Here is a 19,834-nt window from a genome sequence, read left to right as displayed (position 1 = left end):
TGTAAGAGAGCCACGAGGGTGGGGAGAGAATCGATCTCACGATTTCTTGGAAGCGGGAGGAAAACTCTAACCACTTGAAATATCCCTCACTCTCACATGAATATATATTATAAGACTATAAAAAATGTTTGGAAGGATATATTAGATATACATCTATATGAGATGAAATAAAACAACTCCTTGCAGAGAAACATTACAATACTAATATTACGACATGGAGGATGCACATAAAACAAAGCGTTTTAAATAGTAGATGTTGTCATATTTCCACAAGATAGAAGAATTCCCATTGTTAAATCTTTCCTATTAATATATTTTCTTCAAATAATATGCATTGTAAAATAATTAATTAATGTAATCGAGTTGGATTGTACTCATTACTAAAATCACATATATGAGTATATACTAGCTACATCAAATGGGTAATCAATGGAGAAGGTGGTTGAAGTTTCTTCAGTAATTGTATATTAAGATAAAACAACAAAATATTATCGCCAGGTGAGATTTAGGGGACCATAACTAGTTGCATAAAAATATTAGGTCCTGTGCTTTTGAGATTCTTAACAGATTTTAACAGAGTAGAACAGGTGTTAGCAGAGCAAATCAAGTCAGCAGAGCAGAGCATATTTCAGCAGAGCAGAGTAGAGCAGAGCGGAGCGGAACAACTCTAAAGAATAGAGTCTTACTTATGTTAACATTTGGTATTGCATTGGAAAGAAACTTCCTTAAACTTGAACTCCTGATTACAGTAACTAATTAACTACAAGTAGTACTCGTAGTTAATTATCACGCGTTGAGCCGTTGACAGACTTGTCAGGTTCATTAATATAAATACGGAGTAAAATAAATATTTGTATATGTTAAAACACTGCAATAGTAATTAATTCTGCAGTTTACTATCTAAAATTCCTCTGCTTCTGTGCTTCTCCTTGTATTGCTCAATTTTTTTTGAAATTTCAAGTTTTTAAAAACTAAATTTAAAAATAATTGATCATTTTCATGCATGCGTAGGTAAAAATTGAAGGGTATAAGCACTGAATTCAATGGTTATGTGTAGTATCATCATCTTATTTTGGAATAATCTTTGTTTTTTGTTTTTGATTTCTAGGCCGAAGCTTCCAAATATTGATAATTACCATTGAGAAGTTGATAAGATTACGATAAAGTTATCTTGATTTGTACTCCATAATTGCACGAATTAAACTTGTTTGAAATAGTTGCTCATGGTATTGTTCCTTTCAAGAAAGTTTTAAATTAAAGTTACTTCTAGTATGTCTTGTATACTTCCTTGGTGCAATTTCACTTTGAAGGTCCGAATTTCATTTTATCATAAATAATACTCCGTAAACCCTTGATCAAATTAGTGTTTATTGTTGTCAAAAAAAAGAAAAAAAAAAGTGTTTATTGATTGAATGTTTGAATTGTATGATTGCTTATTGATTGTTTTGATTATGTGAAAGAGATTAAGAAATGCAAAACTCTTAGCTTGGTTGACCCATGCATTTTCCTAACGTTGGTCTCAAAATTGTAGCCAATCTTGTTTTAGTTGTCCTAGTTCCCTTACGTATCATCTTAAAACTCGGAATTCATGTCACATACATGATTTAAAAACCCCTGTTATTTTTGTGAACCCTAAGGTACTAGATAGTTAGTTTTAAACATATCAAAAGCCTATTTACAATTTAATGAAGGAGATATAAACAATATAACACTACTTGGCTAAAATTAGAAACCTATGACAGATAAATTCAAAGGTTTGTACCCGTCAAAAAAAAAAAAAAAAAGTCAAAGGTTTGTATTCTAATTGAGTTATGTATTAGGCTAAGCGAGGTTTGTTTGGGCTAAAAGATTTGAGGTTGGGTTATTTTGAGTTTCTAAATTGATTCAACAATTTGGCTTTATATACATTCCAATCATTGAGAGTAAGGGTCTGTTCCGATTTAGTGAAAACAACAAAACAAAACTAAACTAAATTGATTGGAAATGAATTGAACTGATTGAAACTGAATTGAACTCAATTGAACTAAAGTGAAATATTTGACTATGGATTAATGATTTTTAACTATGGATCAATCCACTAATAATTATGAAAAATAAAAATGAAGTTCAAAATTAATCCACTACAATTTTTTTTTTCTTTTTAAAATTTTTTATTTTCATGTTAATTAATGCTTGTGAAATCAATCTACTATAATAGTTTTTTTTTTTTTTTTTTTTTTTTTTTTTTTTTTTTTGTGGCAATTAAAAGAGAAATTTTATTAATCACCAAGGAAAACAGTTAACAATACACCAAAACACCCAAAAAACTGACTCAATGGTCAGAACAACCAAAAGAACAAAAAACCAACAAAAAAAACAACTCAACTATCTAACAAAAATTTCCTCTGAACTTCACTGCATCTACAAGCAACTTTGAAATTGACATCCTTGAACAATTGAGCAGCAGACATAGTCTTGTGGCCTTGATTAAAAATCTGGCAATTCCTATGCAGCCAGATAGCAACAGACACTCAACAAAATACATCACTACAAGAAAACAGCCCATTTCCGACGAACTGCTTCCGACGGACACGTAATTCCGTCGGAAAATTCGAAATTTCCGATGGATTTTTGTTCCATCGTATGTTTCCGACGAATCCAAAAAATCCGTCGAAAATTCGTCGGAAATTTCCGACGGAATTAAATCTGTCGGAATATTTGTACTTTCCGACGGAATATTCCGCCGCAAAAGGTCATTTTCGACGAAAAAAAATTCCGTTTCCGACGGATTTTCCGTCGGAACGTAACTTAAAAAAAAAAAGAAAAAAAAACTTTCTTTAAGCCCTAACCCTACCCCCTTTTTCTCTTCCGCCCCTTTTCTTTTTTCCCTCTCTTATCTTTCCTCTCCTTCTCTCTCCTGGTCCGCCCTTCTCTTCTCCTTCTTTCCTCTCTTCTCTTTCTTTCTCCTCTGATCCGCCTCTTCTCTTTCCTTCTCCTTCTTTCCTCTTCTCTTTTCTTCTCCTTCTTTCCTCTTCTCTGTCCGCCTCTTTCTTCTCTTCTCTTCTTTCCCGTTTTTCTTCTACCCATGACCAACTACAAACACTATTGCCATCACCAACAACCAATAACGATGGAGACCACAACACCATAACCATCGTGCAACAACGACGACCAAAAAACACTGGCAACACGCTACAATATCAATTGCACAACCACCGTCGCGAGAATCGGCAAACGCACAAGTATTGTAGATCTTGTTTTAGTTTGGTTTAGATTGTAGATCTAGTTGTATTTTTTAATAAATTTCCGATTATGGTTAATTTTTCAAGTAATTGTATTATTAATTATAAATATTTGAGGATAATTGTATACTTATTTGAATCCTTTAAATTTTTGTGGTTAATTTTATTTTTATTTTTACTGAAATTCGGAATGTTAGATCTACTTGTTTCGATTTTGTTTTTGGTTAATTGTCGTTGTTTTGGTGGTTAACTTTAGATCTACATGTTTTGGTTAATATTAGATCTACCTGTTTTGGTGGTATATTTTATTTTGGTTAATTTTATTTTCGATTCTTTTTGGTGGTGAATGGTGGTAGTGGTGTAGGGTTTGGGCTGGTGGTGGTCATGGTGTGGGGTTGGGGCTGGTGGAGAGGTGCGGGCTGCTAGAGGTTAAGAGGGAGGTGAGGCCGTGAGGAGGTGGTGGGGTAGGTGGTGGTTGTGGGGAATATTTGAGGAGTTTTTTTTTAATTTTATTTGTTGCGGTGGAGGTGGTGCTTTTGCGGTGGGGGCTGGTGGTGGTATGGGGTGGTGCAGCCTTTTTTTTTTTTTGTTTTTTTATAGGGTTTTTCGACGGAATTTCCGTCGGGAATTTCCGATGGAATTGCAATTCCGTCAGAAATTTCCGATGGACTTTTCCAGGCCTGAAAAGCCTCTAACGACGAAAATTTCCGTCGGAAAAGTGTTTTTGATGGAATTTTCGTCGGAAAAGGTCGATTTTTCTACCAACACTTTTACGACGCCACTTTCCGACGGAATTCCGTCGGAAACACGATTATCGACGAAAATCAAGGTGTTTTCGAGGGATTTTTTTTCCGTCGAAAATAGCCTTAATTCTAGTAGTGCATTAAGAACTACTGATGATTAATAGCCTTTCTTTTAGCACTTTTCACAACCCAAGTTAGCTCACTAGAGAAAGTACTAGGAGCCTTATTAAAATGCAGATGATTAAGGACCATAGCCCACACCTGAGTGGAAAAATTACACTGGAAAAAAAGATGCTCAATAGACTCAGGGGCTGCATCACAAAAACAACAGTTAACATTATCCTCAACACCTTAAACAGCCAGTCTGTCTCTAGTAGGTAACCTGTTGTGAGTAGCTAACTAGGTAATGAATAAACTTCTAAGAGAAGCCTGGTTTTGGCAAAGAACTCTACACCAGGGCTCCCTCTCAAAGTTACCTTGCAAGTGCTTATACATTTCCTTAATAGAAAATGACCCTTTCTTCACAAACCTGTCCCAAACACCTGCAGAGGCAATGATTTGAGAACAGTCAAAGATTTTCCTGAGAGCCCAAGAACTGTTAGCAGGACAGCTAACAACAGCAGGGTCCCTACTGTTAGTATAATAAGCATCAATCCATTTCAACCATAGCTTATCTTTCTTGCAAGAGATAGCCCATAAGAGCTTACAGATAGCAGCTTTATTCAACGGAACCATATCCTTAATGTTCTAACCTCTAGCAACTCTAGGAAGATAAAGAGTGCTTTAAGAGACGAGCTTTTATAGAAGGAGAAATGTTGCCTGTCCATAAGAACAGTCTATAAAATCTCTGAATCTCCTTAATAACTCTCTTATGGATGATAAAAATTTGACACTAGTAGTACTGTATACTCAGGAGAATAACCTTGACTAAATGCAGTCTACCAGAGTAAGCAAGGGTTTTAGCAGTCCAAACTGTATCCCTAGCAACCACCTTGTCAATTAAACGTTTGCATTCAGAATAAGAGAGCTTTTTAGTAGCCAAGGGAACACCTAGATACCTAAAGGGAAAGGTACCAGCAGGGATATGCAAGCTTGTAAGAATTTGCTTCTTAGTAACCAAATCAATCCCACCAAGATACACATTACTTTTCTCCAAGTTTGATACTAATCCAGAGGCACTAGAGAACTGTTTAAAAGCTTGAAAAAGCATTTTAGCTGAAATAATATTTGCCCTGCAGAAAAGCAACAAGTCATCTACAGACATTATATGAGTGATATTCAATTTTTCACACTTAGGGTGAAAGTTGAAATTAGAATCATGTTTCAGATTAGCCATATTCCTTGATAAATACTCCATGACAATAGAAAAAAGAAAGGGAGAGAGAGGGTCTTCCTGTCTCAAACCTTTCCTAGCAGGAAAAGGAGGGTTAGGCTTCCCATTAATAAGAATGTTGCAGGAGACAGAAGAGAGGCAAGCAAAAATCCAGTCCAAAAATAAATCAAGGAACACAAGCTCTTGCATTACACTTCTTAAGAAACCCCATTCAATAGAATCATAAGCCTTTTTTAGATCCACCTTGATCATACACCTAGGGGAAATATGCTTCCTAAGCTAGTGTACCCTTTGATAAGCTCTGTTGCCAGCAAAATGTTATCAGAGATGTGCCTACTAGGGATGAAGCCAGCTTGGCACTCACTAACAACAGAACCAACCACCTCCTGGAGTCTTGAAGTTAAAATCTTAGAAATGATTTTATAGATGACAGAACAACAAGCAATAGGTCTAAAATCTTTAATTTTAGAGGGATTAGAGATTTTAGGAACCAAAGTGACAGAAGTACGGTTAACCTATTTAAGAATTTGTTTCTTGTCAAAAAATTCCTTGACAGCCACACAAATATCAAGTTTCATAACACCCCAAGCTTTCTTAAAAAAGAAAGCATTCAAACCATCAAGACCAAGAGCTTTCCTATCATCAATACCCTTCAAGGCATCCTCTATCTCGATATCAGTGATAGGACTGCAAAGAAGAGCTCTTTGATCCACAGAAAGCCTAGGACAAGATCTCATAATAGGGAGATTGATCATAGGTAAAGAAGTAGCACAGGAGCCAAGTAAACCACCATAGGACCTCTTGCTAAGTATCATCATGACTAATCAGCTTCTCATTCTGATCATTTTAAATAATAGAGATCCTGTTTACTCTATTCCTCTATTTGACAGAAGAATAGAAAAACTGATGATTAGAGTCACCAACCTACAACCATTAAATTCTAGACTTTTGTCTCAAGGCAGTTTCATTAACTTTCAGCCACTTTTTAAGGGTAGCAACCCTGATACTCTCCTACCGCAAAAGAGAAGTATCAGAGTAATCATCCTGCAACTGAGTTTGAATGTCTTGCAAATCTGCTCTAGCTAACTCAATTTTCTCATAAACACCCTTAAATTCCTCGTTATGCAATCCTTTGAGCTTCTCCTTTATCATCTTGAATCTTGTCCAAACAGAGAACATATGAGTACCTCTAACTTCAGTATTTCCTGCATTCTTCAACAATAAGAAAAAAGTTACTATGATCAGCAAGAAAATCAAAGAACTTAAAGGGCCTCCCACAACCAGTAGCATTCTCAATACAAGACAGCAAAATTGGACTGTGATCTGATGTAGAAGGGTTCAGATATTCAGCAACAACATCACTTTTGTTCATCATCCAATCAGAATTCCCTAGGCACTAGTCAATTCTACTAGCAGTATTAGCACTAGCACCCTTATGCCATGAGAAATAGTGACCCACACTATTAAGAGTAGTAAAACCATAAGCATCAACAAAATCAGAGAACTCCTGAATTTCATGCACGGTAACAACAGATCCATTTATTCGATCAGTGAGATTCAACATAGTATTGAAATCACCAGAAATCAGCCAAGCATGGCTTCCCACAGAAGTAGAAATACTTCCCAAGTCAGACCACAAAAGCTTTCTAGTATCAACAGTATGCAAACCATATATAGCAAAAAGAAAAAAGAGTGACCAGCAGCATGATCAGTGATTTCACATGTATCACTTGAGTAGAAACAGAGCAAATAGAGACAGTTACAGCATTAGGTTGCCAACCTAACCAGCCAATGTCCCCCAAACTTCTTTACATATTTACTACAATTTTGCAGTTTAATTTTGGTTTCAAACAAAGCTATAACTTTGATATTATGAGTACTAATCAAATTTTTAACCTCACTTACCTTGGCAGGGTCATTTAAACCCCTAACATTCCAGGTATAGAGATTTATCATTAAACATCTGGAGGGTCCCCAGGCTCAACCTGAGAAAAAGTATCCACAGTGACCATATTTTCCACTTCAGACGCTTCTATTTCACTTAGAGCATTGAAACCATTAGAAGCCTGTATAGGAACTCCTCTATTTTTTGTCTTCTTAGGGGCAACTCTCCAGCCAGCATCAGCACCAGATTGAGTACTAGCAATGGTTTGATGCTCAGGAGTAGTGGCAGCACCAGACTAGCCTTGCTGAACTGACTGGTGTTACTAAGCAACAGTCTGCTGAGGTTGCATCTTTTTAGGAACCCAGACTTGCTTTGGGGTTGCTTCCCAGGAGCAGCAGGTTTAACAGATTTACCATATGCAGAGTAGTCATGCCCCGGCATTTGGTATTTCTTACAGTAGAATGGCTTCCAATCATAAACAACCTTCTGCTTCAATTCAACTCCTAGTTCATCTTCAATCCAAATATGATCAGGTAAAGTCGTGGTCACATCCATTTCAACCAAGATACGAGCAAAAGAAACCCTCTGCTGCCTGGTAGTACAATCATCCGCAAAAAGAGGAACACCTAAGGTGCTAGCAATTCTGCTCAAAGAATCAGCACTCCAGCAGTTTAGAGGCAAGTTAGGAAGTTTAATCCATAGAGGTATAACCTTTAGAATCTCCTCATAAAAGTTAAAATCCACAGACCGGGGCTTGATTATCAGAGGTTTATTCAGAAAATTATATGGACCACCAGTTAGAATCATATCCCTATCTTCAATGGAATTAAATTGCACAACAAAATAGCCATCATCATGCAAGAAAACATTTGGCATTTGAGCTAGATTCCAGACTGAAGCAATATACCTTTTAACCGCAGAAAGAGTTGGGGTGTCACCTACCGCATACATGATGATTGAGGCAATCCACTTTGCATTCATAGCTTCAATCTCAGTTTTCTGCATTTGCGCCACCTTCTTCCCTTCCTTCACAGTTGGGGCAACAAATTGCAGTGCCACACCTTTGCTTGTCAAGGGGGATCACTGAAAGAAGCTTGTCCAAACAGACTTCCTAGCACCTTCCATATCAAGCCGACGCTGCACCTGCCTGTCATTCCTTACTTCCTTCTCAGCCACATCTTGATCCTCACCAATAATAGCTCCCATAAAGTTCAATCGATGAGTTTCATCTTTAATCTCAGGCACAAAATCAGTTCCAAATCCAGGAACCCCCAAATTCACTGTTCCATTGGATTCATTGTTCAGCACTAGAATACCTAGAACTCGATTATGCTCCATCATAATCTCGTGTTCCTCTCTTGTAATGAGTCCATCACTTGCATGAACTAATGGCGACCAAATGAGCTCCACCCGCCCTCCTAGTCCATTAGCAGCAAGCATGGATCTAAGACCACCATTTCCATTAGATCTAGCTATAGAACTACTAGGGATACCTACTGAAGCTGTTCCACTCTTCTTCGAAGTATTATTAGCAGTCGATTTCTTCTTCCTCGCCATCTATGGAGGTCAGGGCATGATAGTAGTCGCCCTAAACATGCACTAGAGCCCTAGAGAATGTTGAATCTAAACTTCCAACTGCTAATAGTTTGGTTTTTAAAAAATGAAACATAAACAAAAAAAAAGAACGAAGAAAATATCCAAAAATTAAAAAAAATGAAACAAAGACCCAAAACTACGCACTTCCATAAGTTCCATTCCAAACCAAAAAAAAAAGCTCACATCGCACTTTCATTTTTTTTCTCCTCACTTCGCTATTATACATCGTATTGCACACCTTTCATCTCCGTCCTCCGGCCACCCTAAACCCAAAAAGCTCCTTTATCTCCATCTACTATAAGCCGACATTTGACGTTTGACGCTTCCATCTCGCTCAGTCGTTCTACAAAGGGCATCTGAGATTTATTGGTTTACTTAATTTCCAAATTTAAATCTTGAAAGACCAAGGTAATATAGTTCATTAATTCCTCTCTGTTTTTTTTTTTTGAATAATTACTTTATTTTATTATTGTCTTGTAGTTGTATGAACTTAATTTTTGTTTGCTTGTGGATTTCATTGAAGTTTGTATAAGGGTTTTTGAATTGGGGGTTTGATGTCATTGAAAGAGAATTGGGGGTTTACAATATGTTACTTGATAGGAAAATCAATCCATTTACAATAGCAATTAACTTTCAAAACCTATACAAAAAGTTTTTTCTTCCATGTAAAAGAAGGTGGATTAAGAAGACTGTACTTTTTTCAAGCTTATATTGCTCGAATTATATAGCAATTTACAAAGACCACATATTTGCAACCAATCCACCTTGTAATTGCTTTCGAGACCTGACCTCTAGCCATGATAAACGGGCGTGGGCCACACCCAATACAACTGTCCACTTTATACGATCAAGGAGGTTCCACCTCAAAACCATATGGTAATGAGGGGAGTAGCCCCTTAGCCTTATAAAGTGGACACAAATATCTTTTTTCGTCAATGTGGGATACTCATCCCAATACAAACTCTCACTTATACACTCAACCAATGTGGAACAACACACCACTCACATGTGGGTTTTCTCATGGGCTCAACACTCCCCTTCACATGTGAGTTGTCCATAATATTGGCCGAGATCACAACACAACCCAACCCAACCTGGCTCTAATACCATGTTAAACTCAAGAATATTGTGGAGAAAACGGCTTCAGCTTTGTATTGATATTAATCACATATATATGCACAATACAAAACATAACCCAACTTACCTAAAACTCCTAACAAGATACACTTGCCAAATATAAAAACATAACATAAATACACCAAATCGACTCTAATACTCCCCCTCAAGTTGGAGCATACAAATCACGAATGCCCAACTTGCATAACAGATAACCAAACTGCTGACATCCAAGAGCCTTGGTGAGAATATCTGCCAACTGATGACCAGTCGAAACATATGAGGTAGAAATATTACCGTTTAACAACTCATCACGAGCAAAATGACAATCCACCTCAATATGCTTCGTACGTTCATGAAATACCGGATTCTTAGCTATATGCAGGGCTGACTGACTATCACAAAACAACTGGATAGGCTTTGAATGCTTAACACCAAGAAGAAACAACAACTGCTTCAACCATTTCAACTCACGAGTAGTGAAAGCCATAGACCTGTATTCGACTTCAGCCGAGGACGTGGATACGGTAGGCTATTTCTTAATCTTCCAAGAAACAAGGGAACGACCTAAGAAAACAAAATAACCTAACAAGGAACACCGAGTCAACGGGCACGCCGCCCAATCACTGTCACAAAACACCGTCAACTGTAAATCCTTCACAGGTCGCAACAAGATGCCTTGTCCCGGAGTACCCTTAAGGTAGCGCAAGACACGAATGGCCGCATCCCAATGGGAAACCTGTGGAACACTCAAAAAATGTGCCAAAACATGCACCGAATAAATCAACTCTGGTTGAGTGACCGACAAATATCAATCGTCCAACCAACCGACGATACTGTTCCGGTTGAGCAAACAGCTCACCGGAAACATGTGCAAGACGATGGTTCTGCTCCATCGGAGTATCAATGGTTTACATCCCAACATTCCTGCCTCAGTCAAAATATCTAGAGCATACTTTCTTTGAGAAAGAAAGATTCCCTTCGGACTCCGAGCAATCTCAATGCCTAAGAAGTACTTAAGCACACCCAAATCCTTCACATAGAATCATTTGCACAAATAGGCATTAAACCGAACAATGGCATCATGAGAGGAGCCTGCAATAATCATGCCATCGACATATACAAGAACATGCAAAGAGATACTGCCTTGTACATAGCTAAATAGAGAGTAATCAGCATATGAGTTTTTAAACCCAAAAGCTCGCAAAGCACTAGACAAGTTTGAAAACCACTATCTCGGGGCTTGTTTCAAGCCATATAAAGACTTCTGCAACCTATAAACTTTGCCAGGTGTCGGAGTACCGTACCTTGGAGGAAACTGCATATACACTTCTTCATCCAAATCAACATGAAGAAACGCATTATGAACATCCATCTGATGTAACTCCCAATTCAAAGATAGAGCAACAGCTAATAAAATACGTATAGTACCCATCTTCGCAATAGGAGCAAACGTCTCATTATAATCAACATCTTCAATTTGTCGGTTTCCATGAACAATCAAACGAGCCTTGAGACGTTCCACCTTTGATTTGTCTGTGTACTTGACTTTGTACACCCAACCACTACCAATAGCCTTCTTGCCGGGAGAAAGATCCTCAACAGTCCATGTGCCATTACGCTCTAAAGCGGCAATCTCATCTTGCATCGCCCTACGCCATCCAACGTCTTTAACCGCCTCTTTGAATGAAGACGGTTCCTTTCCCTTAGTGATTGTCGCCAGACAACCTGTGTCGTATTAAAAAACAATTTTATTCAACATGACAAGCTATAGGGAAAGGTTTACCTGAGAAATGTGATTGAGGAGGGACGACAGTTGATGTAGAAGGGTCTATATTTCGATGCCACGAAGGAGGCCGTTTTTCGCGATGACCACGACCCAAATTATCCGACGAACTCCCCCTCAAATATTCCGGCGAAATAAAAATCTTTTTGCCGTCTAATTCATGATCAACAACACTCGAAGACCGCGCATTACCATCATCAGAACGAGAAAAATCACTAGTATCTAGAATTTCTTGCTAAAAAACCACATCGGACCGAGAACCATCACCGAAACCATCTCCGGCAGGCTGACCGGAGCCCACCGGAGGTACCACTCGCCTGGAAGCCACCTGCCTAGGCTGGGCATCACCCTGCTATTGCGTGCAGTGCTGCTGTTGCTCGCTAGCACTACCAGCACTTTGATAAACGGGCTTGAGCCATGATAAACGGGCCTGAGCTACACCCTTCACAACTGTCCACTTTATACGACCAAGGAGGTTCCACCTTAAAACCATATGGCGATGAGGGGAGTAGTCCCTTAGCCTTATAAAGTGGACACAACTTTCTTATTTCTTCAATGTGGGATACATATCCCAATACAAACTCTTACTTATAAACTCAACCAATGTAGGACAACACAACACTCACATGTGGGTTTTCTCATGGGCTCAACACTCCCCCTCACATGTGAGTAGTTCATAATGTAGCCAGATCACAACACAACATAACCTAACTTACCTAAAACTCCTAACAAGATAAACTTATCAAATATAAAAACATAACATAAATACACCAAACTGACTCTAATAAGCCAAATAATTTTCAATTCATGAAATTCTCTAGGTTGGGATTCATTTGATTATCAAGCAAACTCACTATATAACAACCCGCATTAATAGAAAAAAGGGAATTTAAGATTTTGTACGTCTTATCACAGAATTCTTTTCAGTTCTTTTGCACCAAACAATCATGATGTTTAAATTTAAACTTTAGTTAAGTTTCAGAATGAAAGTACCCCTTCAGTTAAGTAGCTTGCTAGTATTGTTAGAAAGAAAATCGAATACTTTTTACGACTTTTTGTGAAGAACTACTACCTTATATATTTCAGTTTTTGTGAAAAACTACCTTATTATTAAAATGTTGTAAGAAATTACCTCATAAATACAGAATCTTGTAAGAAACTACCTTATAAAACACTAAATGTTGGAAGAAGCTACTTTTTGGCGGATTATTGCATGGAATAAGGGAATTTTAATGACACATTTTTCAATCATATTTACTCCTTTTCCTATCCAAATTTCTCCAAAGCCCCCTTATAACCCCTAATTCCCTTCTATTTCATTGTTAAATCAAGCACATGGTAGCAATTTACAACATTTAGTTTTTATAAGGTAGTTTCTTACAATAATTTTTTTATAAGGTAGTTTTTCACAAAATATTTATGTATATAAGGTAGTTTTTCATAAAAAGTCCTACTTTTTAATATTATAGTGTGCTTTAATATATATGCTTTCACTTTGGATGTTGTTTAGCCATATCTTGTTTGCAATGAGTTCCCAATGGGAATATTTCACTTCGGATGTTGTTATTACCACACTTTTGGGAATCCTGCCCGACCATGTCTCCCCATCAAGTGGGAAAACTGATTGAGATATTGTTGCTTCAACGTTAAACAGTCGAACTGGAAAGAACTTTACATCCCTTTCTATTAAGAATTGGTTCACGAACATGAAAAATAAAAACAAAGCTTGGAATGAATTAAAGAAATGGGCTGGTATTGGATGGACTGAAAATGGATGCCCTTAAGTTGATGTTCAATCTAAAAATGGCAAGGCTTTCTTAAGGTACTTGTTAACTGATCTTCCATTTTAATTTAACATAAAGTTTTTCCTTTAACTAATATACTTCTTTGAAACGTTATCTTTTTCAACGATATAAATCCATAGCAAAAGGGTTTCTTAAGAGAATGAGGCTGAATGGGATAAGATTTTGCGTAGTGGTTATGCAACGGGTGATGATGTACTAGAATTAGTTGGGAAGAAAAAAAAGGAAGTATTGACTGTTGAAGCTAAAGCATTTGCTGACTCTGATGACGTTCATGAAATTGAAACCCGCAACAATGACATCCAGCCTTATATTTTCCATATTGAAACTAGAAAGCGTAAAAGCGTTGACAGTAATACCAAGCCCTCTAGTTAATCTAGTAAAAGGTCTAGGGAAGAGGATATTGATGCATGTCTTGATTAATTAAGGCGATCCTCTATGAGTCAATCTCTAAACCCAAAAACCCTTTTGATGAAGTTCTTAACATCTTAGAGTCCATGGGGATTGTTGCAAAGTATGAGGAAGGCTTTGCTATGGATATTCTTGATAGCTTTCGCAGTACTCCCGGTGCCATCGATCTTTTCACCTCTTTGCGCTCTGATGAAAGGGAGACTTCAATTCTTTAGAAGCATTGTGTACTTGAAGATGATGTGTATAGGCCAGTGATGCCTACAGATTCAGATAATTCTTTTGGTGGCTAACAAGGAAAATTTTTAGTTGAAATTGTGTGACTTTATGGTTGATCTTATGTTTATGGACATTTTCGTTGTGGATTTCAGTTACAACTTATGTTTTGTAATATGATCGGATGATTTATTTTGTGTGTTTGTATAAACTTTTACTACCATTATGTATCAGCTTTTCTTAACTTTATGTGCAACTTATTTCTTTTAAATTCCTCGTATTTTTTAAGTTTGTCTAAAGCAATTTGCATTAAATATTTTGGTGGTTATGTAGAATGGATGATGATTTGGTGGAAGAAATTTTAGCACGTATAGCATTGTATGAGCTAAGGAGATTGACGTCCCAAGTTGAATGGATACCTTTGCATGTTGGTTGCAAAGCAGGAAGTCAATTCATACATAGGATGTTGATAGGCCCTCATAATTTGAGCAAAGAACAACTTTGGCTAAGTAGAGAAATATTTATAAGTCTTGCTACTGTCCTTAGAGCACAACAATTGTTGAAAGATGGTAACACTACTACAAAAAACCCGTAATAAATCGGACATTTAGAGTCACTTGTACATAAGGTGGGACTTATAAACCTGTCGAGTCGCCCATACTTATTAGACGACTTGTTAAATTGAGGTTAAAATCAACAAAGCATCTAACGAGTCGCCTAATATATATGAGGCGACTTGATAGGTTAACAAGTCGCACCATATATGCATGCGACTCTATAACCTGACTTATTTGATGGTTTAAATTAGATTTTCAAAGTCACTTGTACATAAGGTGCGACTCGAAAACCTGTTGAGTAGCCTTATCCATATTAGCATTGAGGAACAACTTGGGATATGTTTGTATATGCTTGCGTACCTGCTTCCGTTCGTGATGCTGCTAAAAGATTTCAACATAGGGGATCAAATATTTTGAGGCATTTCCACAGGGTATTAGAAGCATTGCAGACATTGCCAACTCAAATAATTCAACCATATCAAAGTTTGAATGAAACGCCTCCTGATATTCAAAACAACAACAAATACTGGCCTTTCTTTAAGGTACTTATTCTACTTACGATGATATTTTTATATTAACATTATATTTACAACATGAATAGTGTCCATATAATGACAATATACTTTTGTTCTTCGGATTGTGTTATTGCCATAGACGATACCCTTATACATGCAGTTGTTGCAGATGCTGTAGGCAAGGCCTTTAGAGATCGAAAAGGGGATAAATCATGGAATGTGATGGCTTTGTGTTCACTTAACATGTTGTTTACTCAGATCACATCAATGTAGGCTACGAAGGCAGTGCACATGATACAAACATTTGGAGGCGAAGCTTAGGAGATGAAACAATTGGATTCCCTCATCCGCCGTCTGGTACAAACTAAATTACACTACCATGTATAAAATGGGAAAATGTATTAGTTTAGTAAACTAACATTATGATTGTTTTACGGGAAAATACTATGTGGCCGATTCAGCATATCCTAATACACTCGAGTACTTGAGCCACATCTAAGACCTGAGTTGAGGTATCATTTACCTGATTTCAAAAGAGGAACTCCTCCACAAAGAAAGTATGAGTAATTCAATTACTGACACTCTTCTTGTCAAAGTGTAATTGGGAGGCTTTGTCGGTTCTGAAAAATAGGTGGAAGGTTCTACAACCTAAAGCGATGCCGCAAATGGATCGGACTTTTGTTATCAGTTGCAAATTATCGTTGCTTGTTGTAGCTACACAATTATATCCATTTACCTGATCTAGGGATTCCATTCATGCACCAAGTTAAAGTCATGGAATCAAGAAAAGATCATAATATGTATGATGATAACAGAAAAGTAGATATGAATAGCGTACGACAACAAATAACTAATAAGATATGGCAGTCAATTAAGAGGAATCCCGATGTAATGTAGCAGCTTGACGGATAAGTAGAAGACGAAGAACTAACCGATTGTGAAAACTAGTAACTGTTCTGTAGTACTCTCATTTTGCCAATGAGTTCAACTGTAAAAATGTATATAGGAAATTATAACCATTTGAACAATGAATATTATTATTATTATTATTATTATTATTATTATTATTATTATTATTATTATTATAGAAGAATAACAAAAACCTACAAAGTTAAACGATTTACAAGAAATTAGAGGTGAGCCGAGATAGAATTTGGGCCCCCACCCCTCTAGCTATAGCGAACTCAATTTTGTTGAAGATGTAAGCAACTGCACGAGCACTAATATACTGAGTCTTAGCGAACGCCTGAACCCGTTTCAGAAACGCAATAACATCCTTCTCTAATTCCCCTAATGAAGAAAAGGAGAAAGTTAGAAAACCATAGCCAATAGCCCTATGCTCCATACTTGTCCCGCTTCCGTTGAGCCGCAGCCGGACACAACACGACCCGGAACATAGTCAGACAACCCAGATTGTGTCATAGGAGAAGACTCCGTCAAGTCAACACATACATCAAGGCCTCTATCCCAGGAATAAAGCAACACATCTGCTGGTCAAAGAGCCCTGTCGATCATTCCCTCCAATCAACCCAACGTTAACCTCCTTTCTTGCAGAAATCCCACATCAAAAACAAATATCAACAAGGGTGTCATGAACTACGTTGTGCCGATGTTTAATACCCACCATCCCTGCACAAGACACTGCATGATCCCCATAAATATCCTCATCAAAAACCCTTGAGCAGGCAGAAAGATCGGCCTAAAGGCATGCCTAAACTAAAAATTATTATTATTATTATTATTATTATTATTGTTGTTGTTGTTGTTGTTGTTGTTGTTGTTGTTGTTGTTGTTGTTGTTGTTGTTGTTGTTGTTGTTGTTGTTGTTGTTGTAATATATATACTAAAAAGTATGAAATTTGGCTTTAATTATCATTAGCAATATCATTAGACATAAAGATGAACTTAAAAAGATCGGCCCAAAGGCATGCCTAAACTAAATTGTTATTAATAATATTATTAGCCAATTCATATAAAACAAATAAATTAACAAAAGAATAGAACTGAATTGATTGGAGTTGAATTGAGCTGAATGGAGCTGAACTGAACTAAACTAATATTAAGCTGAACAGAACATGCTCTTAATTGGAGAGACACCATTTAGTGTATGTAGATATCGTGAGCAAAGGCTAATTGGTCTAGAAAGAACACTTAAAGAGCACTTAAAATACATTTTACATTTACATCTCAAACAAAACTTTGGATCAAATTTATGGTTGTTTTAAGATAAGTTGTCCATGTCAATACGTCAATATATCGTCGTAGAATTGGCTACTATTGTTTTTATTTTTATAATATCGAATTGTTAATAATTTGTTTTCTATTAGTTACAACGTAATGACTTTCACGTGTTGCCAATGGATTATTCTAACCCTTTATAACTACAAATAAGTAAAAGATATAAAACTTTAAAATTGTAAAAACGTAAATTAAGACGAATGTAACATGATCCTACATAACATTATAGTGTAATTTTTTAAACCTAAGTTGCATCTAAGTGAGCAAATGAAGTATCAACATATGTACACCATCCGCTCCTTGTTATTTTTTTTAAAGTTTTGAATCTTATGGTAAGTTTTTGGAAATTTTGTCTAGAACTACTCTAAAGATAGGGTCATTTGTGAACAACTACTCATATTTTTTTTTGTTTAGAACTACCAAAAGTTATAAAACGTTTGGGTAGCACTACCCATTAACATTTTCCGTCCAATTAAGACGTTATTGGGCCCACTTTTTCAGTTTTCCCACTTAATTAACTCCCCTAATTACCTTCTCTCTCCTCCCGAATTAATTTCCCTTCCATTCTCACTCAAAAATCCAAGAGAACATACTCAATCAATTGAACACAAATTCTCAATTATTCAAGTAATGTTTCACACTTTCCTTTTAATTCATGGTTTATTGTATTTGTTTACAAGTTTTAATTGAACGCAATTAACATAATTAGGGTGTAAATTAGTGATTCGGATTAGGGTTTATGGGTTCAAATAATCTTGGGGGGACGGGTTTTGATTTCTAGGCTTTAGGGCTTCAATTGAGTTCTAGGTTTTGGTTATTTTGACTCTGAGATTGAATTCAATTGTATTTTAATTACTAATTGGCCATTGTAATTCGTAGGATGTCTAATTGACCATTATAATTGATAGGATGTCTAAATTTCGGGGTTTTAATTTCTAGGGTTTAGGGGAAGTTAATTAGGGAGGAGAGAGAAGGTAATTAGAGGAGTTAATTAAGTGGGAAAAGTAAAAAAGTGGGCCCCATTAACATTTTTTTGGACGGAAAACTTTAATGGGTAGTGGTACCCAAACTTTTCTTAACTTGTGGGTAGTTCTTAACAAATAAAAAAAAAACGGGTAGTTGTTCACAAATGACCCTATCTTTATGGTAGTTCTAGACAAAATTTCATAAGTTTTTTTTTCCCTTTATTACTTTGACTATATATTTCACTATTAGTAACATGAAAACCATATCATGTTTCCAGGAGCGGAGCTAGGATTTTTAAGCTAGGGGAGCTGATGGTTGAATCAATATACTCCCTCCATCCCATAATATAGTTCCTATTTGTTTTTTTCCATGGTATTTAATAGGGGGAGAAAGTGGATGAAGTACATTGTAAAAGTGAAAAGTACAATTATAAACAAAAGTTAGAGAGAGAAAGTGGAAAAACGCACAAGACATGTGCAAAATTCAAGGGTAAATTATGAAGTACAACGAATAAAGTTAAAAAAGTGAGGGTATAACGATCTTTACATACTATCCAAAAATAGAAAAAGGAACAACATTTTGGATCTCCAAAATAGAAAAATAAGAACTATATTATGGGATAAAGGAAGTGTAATATATATGGCTCATTATAATAACAATTTTTTTTTCCTAAACAGTTTTTTATTACCTACACTAACGCTGCTCAGTGGGATTGAACATCAGACCAAGGAAAGTTTTTGTAAGCCCACAACCACTAAGCCACCAGAATTTTATCAATATTTTAATGAAACCATTAGTATATACTACCTATGATTTTTATTATTTGCAACTTTGGGGTATTACTTGTAAGATATATAATATTCAAAGTTGCAAACAATAAAAATCGGAGGTAGTATATTAAAAAACAAGGGCCAATTAATAAAAATAAGGGCCACGGATTTGGGTTACAGGGGTTGGACCTCTGCCAGCCCCCTCCTGTGACTCTGCCTCTGCATGTTTCTATTTGTGCAATCTTATAAATGTATTTCGAAATATCAATTATTTTTTTTTTAGAATTCTTATTCACTTATATTATATTGAATATATACGTAAAACGTGGTCAAATATATACACTAAATACCATGAAATTCAAAGTATAGAGAATAATCCGAACAAATAGACGAGAGGTCGGGTAATTGCATATACTAATACACCTATATTCAAATTTTTTTTTGAGATTTACAATAGTCAAACTCTTTCAAGTATTTAAAAATGAAGACACGATTCTCTTTTATCATTTTTGTTCTTCTCACAAATTTTTTTGTCTATCTTCAAAAGATTTTAAATAGGTTGAATAAAAAGGGTTGATCAAAGTATTAGAGAGGGGAAGTATATATGTTAATAGCCAATATGATCATATGAAACATTGTGTAATTGTTTTGTGCTTTCAATGGGAAATTATTATGTCTGCGGT

The sequence above is a fragment of the Chenopodium album genome, chromosome 18 (assembly GCF_948465745.1).
Source record: "Chenopodium album chromosome 18, dcCheAlbu1.1, whole genome shotgun sequence".
In the NCBI taxonomy this organism is placed as follows: domain Eukaryota; kingdom Viridiplantae; phylum Streptophyta; class Magnoliopsida; order Caryophyllales; family Amaranthaceae; genus Chenopodium; species Chenopodium album.
Note: the sequence above shows the minus strand (reverse complement) of the source record.